The following is a 6,015-nucleotide window of genomic DNA, read 5'->3' as shown; positions in this document are numbered from 1 at the left end:
AAAGAAGGACAGATCCCTTCCAGTCCTTAAGCAGCAGCATCTTCTGAGGCAGCAGTCTGTCTGTCTTCTCCACATGCAGCAGCTGTGGCTGGCTCTCTGCCAGCATCCACGAGGGAGGTATCCAAACCTCTCTCTCGGCCCCATCGCCTTCAACCGAGGGGTCTTCCGTGGGCTTCGTAACCCCAGACAAGGTCGTATCACCACGTCATATCACAAAGACACAGGGGGGTCTTCGTGACGGTCTGGTATCTCCAGGAGACTCAGCTCCTTCTTGCAGGGCCTCTGTGCCCTGCCTCTCAGGCTGCCACCATGGCAGCAGTGCGAGGGGGGGGGGAGCCAAGGTCAACTCCCCCCGCATTCCATCTGGCCGTCCCGGTCCAGCTCCGGGACGCTCTTTTCAGCTTCTTAGCTCCTCTCTCTCCGATGCTGCATGTCTAAAACTCTCTCCAAAATCGGAGTCCATGTCCCTCTTCTCCAAGAGGGGTCTCAAGGGAGTTTTGGGGGATCTGGTACAGTCTTACCCCAAACTCTGTCTCTCTGTTGCTCGCTCTCTTTCTCCCTCTCCCTTTCCAGGAGTCTTCTCTGCAGTGCTGCATGTTGTTTCTGCTGCTCCTTCAGTTCAGGTCCTTATCAGTCCTGGCTCTCTGCCACCGTTTCTCCGGCCAGTGTCGGCTGCTGCTCTGCGCCCATGGAGAAAACATCTCCCAGCATAGCTACAGGCACCTAGCCCAGCTTTATGCTGTTCCAGGTCCCTGCAGGCCCCCAGCCAGGGGCTGGGAGGGCCCAGAGGGCCCCAAGGGGCTCAGAGCCCCCCTACCTCGTGGCTCACAACATGGCCACCACTCCAACAACAACCAAAACTACAACTCATCTCTTCCGGTCTGGTTGTGATATGTTTACATTTCTGCAGGAGCGCCCATTGGACAGAACTTCAAAACTTCCAGGGGTTTCCACCCCTTGGGGTCTACCACTTTTCTCAGCCTCTGGGGAAAAACAAGGTTCAAACCACGACAACCTTGTTCACCCCTTCCTGTGATTGGGTGTTCCTGTAAGCCCCTTGAGACTTCTAATGGGTTAACCTGTGATTCTCCCTAACCCTAAAAATGTAACAACCCCCAGCAATAAACTCCCTCTTGCCTCCTCTCCACACCGGTGTGCTGTCTCTGTACCAGCCATGGGGCCACGTGGGTGCTGGGGGGAGGGGAGGGCACCTCTCCCTTCCAGGCTCGGGGTCTGAAACCCCTGAAGAAACCCCTGGAGTTCCCTTTCCCCGTCCCTCAAGACGTCAGAATGGTTCTTCAGATGGAGATGGAACTGGAATGTTGTGGGTGGGGAAAGGGATCTAGAAATGACTGGAGCAATGGCAATGTAGGATGGTTGCCATGGTAACTGATCATCTCAATGGGAGTGTATGATGGTTGCCATGGTAACCAACCCACACAATCTCTCCTACTTGCAGGGGCCGGGACCAGTTTATCACTGGGTGGCTGCCACCAAAACTGTGTATTTTACACCCTCTGGGGCATTTCTGAGGGACTCTTAAGAATGGATCCTTTGCAGCAGCTGCCCAGGGCCCACCTGCCACCTCAGCCCACAAGCTGGCCATGAAAGAACTGTGCAAGGAGTGTTCCTTTGCCTTCACACCCAGGACTCTGCTGTCAGAACTCCCCTCGGGGAGGCATTAGCACCTTCACCCCCAGCCTGAGGGGTCATCTCTGTCAATGGGCCGCCTTGGACTGGTAGAACAGGCAGCTGCAACACCCAGACCATCACACACTCCAAAAATACCCCGTGACTCACAGAGTTAAATCACCCACTGGGAAACTCCCTGCCCTGGGGGAGGTGCTGCACATCCCCACCTGAACCTGAGCACATTTACTCTTGGGCTTTGGGCACTTCTGCTACCACTCGTGGCATCGAGAGGAGGAGCAGAACTCCAATAGGACTGGGATTGGAACTCTCCACAGCACCGCCATCAGTACCTCAACACAACTGCCACCATCATCTGCACCAACAGCTTTTCCTTTCCTTTCCCTTTGCACCCTGGGGGCCACGTGGTGCTCAGCACTGTTCTCTTCTTGTCCCAGGCTGCTGGCTTATACAGCTGTTTTTGTGGGTTAGAACCAGTTTTCTCTGTATCATTGTATTTCTTGTCATCTTCTCAGGAAATTGTAAGTCTGACTTGTAATCCCTGGGGTGGGTTCATTTCTCCCTCCGGTTTCCTTTTAACCCAGCACACGATGGGAGCGTACGATGGTTGCCATGGTAACTGACCCTGGCAAGGGGGATCAGTGCCGTTGCCCACGGCTTCCACTTCTGCAAATTGGCTTCACTCACCTTCTCCTGCAGCAGCCTCAGTCACTCGTTGGGGGGGCCCCACACAGCAGCTTCCCACCTCCGTGAGGTTCTGCAGCAGCCCAGAGTTCCTTTGGCCCCACAAGGTCCTGCAGTGTCCCGATGGCCCCTTGATTCCGTGAGGCTCCACAGTGTCCCAGGGTCTCCCTGCTTCCATGAGTTTCCCCAGAGTCCCAGGTTTCCTTTGGTTCCATGAGACCCAGATGTGAAGCCGTGGCCCCTCAATTCCACGAGGTTTTGCAGTGTCCCGATGGCTCCTTTCTGCCCTCAGGTTCTGCACAGTCTCAGGGTTCCTCTGCTTTCAGGAGGTTCCACAGTGTCCCGATGACCCCTCGATTCCAGGACGATCCCAAACGTCCCAGGCTTCCTTTGGTTCTAGGAAACCCTGCATGTCCCAATGGCCCCTTGATGCCATGAGTTTTCACAGTGTCCCCATTTCCCCTTGCTTCCATGGGGACCTGCACTGTCACAACGGTCCCTTGATTCCATCAGGTTCCAGTCTCCCAGGGCTTCTTCATCTCCGTGAGACTCCGCAGGGTCACAATGGTCCCTTGATTCTGTCAGATTCCACAGTATCCCAGGATTCCTTTGCTTCCCTGGGCCCTGCAGAGTCACAATGGACTGTTGATTCCATGAGGTTCCACGGTGTCAAAATGGCCCCTTGATTCTGGGAGGTTCCACAGCATCCCAAGATTCCTTTGGATCCACAAGGCCCAGCAGTGTCACGATGGCCCCTTGATTCCATGAGGTTCTTCAGTGTGACAATGGCCCTTTGTTTCTATGAGGTTCCACAGTGTCCAAGGACTCCTTTGGTTCCATGAAGCCCTGCAGTGACACAATGGGTTGTTGATTCCGTGCAATTCTGCAGGGTCACAAAGACCACTTGGTTCCACGAGTTTCCTCAGGGTCCCAGGCTTCCCTTGGTTCCATCAGGTCCTGCAGGGTCACAGGCACCCCTTGCTCCCATGTGGTTTCCCAGTGTCCCAGGTTTCATTTTATTCCAGGAGGCCCTGCAATGGCACAATGGCCACACAATTCCATCAGGTTCCCCAGTGTCCCAATGGCCCATTGATTCCATGAAGTTCCAAAATGTCCCAGGGTTTCTTTGCTGCCATGAGGTCCCCCGTGTCACACTGGCCACTTGATTCCAGGAGATTCTGCAGTCTCCCAGCTTTCCTTCAGATCCATGAGGCCCTGCAGTGTCACAATGGCCCTTTGATTCCAGGAAGTTCCACACTCTCCCGGAATTCCTCTGCTTCCATCAGCTTCGCAGGGTCTCAATAGGCCCTTGAGTCCATGAGGTTCCAAACTGTCCCAGGGTTCCTTTGGTTCCAGGAGACCCTGAAGTGTCACAACAGCTCATTGATTCCCTGACTTTCTCTGGTGTCACAATGGCCCCCTTGATCCCAACAAAGGCACCCTATCTAAATTTGTTCTTTGCAAACTGTCCTTGCTGTCACCTCCTGGCAGTGGCTTCATGGCCCCTGTCAGAGCCAGCCCTGTCCCTGCACTGACCCAGCTCTGCTGCCCCACAGATGCTGGATCAGGAGGGGAAGGCCCACGGTGCAGGGCAGTGCACTGGGACTCATCCTGGAAGGGACCTCGGCAGGTTTCTGGGCCAAACCAAAGCACAGCCAGTGCAGAAAGGGACACAGGGATGGGCAGTTTGTGTGCTCTGCCACCTCAGGGGGAGATGTAGAGCTACAGGGACACCCAGCCCAGGTGGATCCCTCCAGGAGATGGTTCCCAGGTCTCATCTAGGCAGTGGGTGCTCCGGTTTGATGTTCACTGGTGGTTACACCCACCCACACCCACACCAGTCTCATGTGCACACACACCAGTCTCACCAGAGTCTGGCCCCCCAGAGAACACAAGACCCCATCATTTGTGCTTCCCACTCCAGAAAGTGGCACTTGGACCTCCCTCCAAACCCAGAGCACAGAGTTCCCTTGTCCTAAAAAGTTCTTGGCAATGGAGGGATGAAGCAAACGGGACAGACTGTGGGGATCCCTTGCTGGGCATGGCCAGGGATGGGCACTGACCACTCACCTGTTTGCACGTGACCAGTGAATCCGAAAAATTGGCCCGAAAGACTGCTCAGAGACATTCTTTTATCTTTAAGCAGCAAGGTATTTGTTTATTCAACGTTGGGAGCAAGCCAGCTCGCGCTGGATAAAGTTGCTCAACTTGAAAGTGCAAAACTAAGCCATTTTATACACTTTGGATACAGGGTTACCTCATTTATTATACATATTAATAAGTAGGCTGGTCTCTGGGCAGAGTCTTTCCAGACATGCCCAGTCTTCTACTGTGGGGTCTTCTCCTCAAGCCTTCATCCCTCTGGTGGTCGCCATGGACGTCTTCCTCAATTTGACCTCTTCAATCAGGTGACCTGAATTCTTCAAGCTTGCAAAATCCTGGCTCTGGGCCTTCTAGATCTTATTCAAACGTCTGGGTTACCTAATTTATTACTCTGTGTGTGTACTACTCCTATTCTTTCTAGAATAAGGCCTTTGGTCCAGTGACCAGAACAGAACATGAGATTAACCAGTGCCCCGAAAATGTTCTTCCAGCAAAACAGGTATTGGGTTTCTTAGCAGGCCAAGATGTCTCAGTTAACTCTTCCAGGCCGGGCTCCTGTTTCAATCCTCCTTCCGGCCCTTCTTGTGGATGGGCATCACATGAGCCCCTCCACTCATCGGGTCCTCCCTAGTGAGCCAGGACTGATGGTAAATGATGGAGGGTTTCTGCTGAGCTCTCCCTCCAGCTCCCTCAGCACCCTTGGATGAATCCCTTCTGGTCCCATAGACTTGGGAGTGTCTCAGTGGCTCAGCAGATCACCAGCTGCTTCCTCCTGGATTACAGAGGGTCCATTCTGCTCCCTGTCCTTGTCTACCAGCTCAGGGGGCTGGTTGTCCTGAGGATAACAGGCCTTTCTGTTAAAGACTGAGGCAAAGAAGGCATTAAATGCCTTGGCCTTTTCCTCATCCTTGGTGACAATGTTCCCCCCGGTGTCCAATAAAGGATGGAGATTTTCCTGTCCCCTCCTTTTGTTGATGATGTATTATATAAACCCTTTTTATTACCCTTTACAGAAGTAGCCAGATTGAGTTCTAGCTGACCTTTTACCTTTCTAATTTTCTCTCTACATGGCCTAACAACATCCTTGTACTTTTCCTGAGCTGCCTGCCCCTTCTTCCAAAGGTCATAAACCCTTTTTTTCCCCCCCAGTCCCAGAAAAATTCCCTGCTCAGCCAAGCCAGTTGTCTTCCCTGCCAGCTCATCTTGCAGCACACATGGACAGGCTGCTCCTGTGCCTTCAAGATTTCCTTCTTAGAGTATGTCCAGCCTTCCTGGACCTCTTTGTTATTAAGGACTGTTTTGTAGGAGACTGTCTCAACCATTTCAGTGTCCTGAACAGGCCAAAGTCCACCCTCCAGAAGTCTAAGGTAGAAGTTTTATTGACCCCTTCCTTACTTTATTGATCCCTTAGAAGCTGGACCGGGACGGCCAGACAGAATGCAGAGGGGGTGACCTTGGCCCCCCCGCTGCTGCTGCATACCCAATTGGATGAACAAGATGATAACCATAGCTGTTGTTTCTTTATTTACTTTTATTTCAATTTTGACATTTATTCCTTGCATAATTATCTGCATTCAA

This window comes from Pseudopipra pipra, chromosome W, assembly GCF_036250125.1.
Source record: "Pseudopipra pipra isolate bDixPip1 chromosome W, bDixPip1.hap1, whole genome shotgun sequence".
NCBI lineage: Eukaryota > Metazoa > Chordata > Aves > Passeriformes > Pipridae > Pseudopipra > Pseudopipra pipra.
This window is presented reverse-complemented; position numbering follows the sequence as displayed.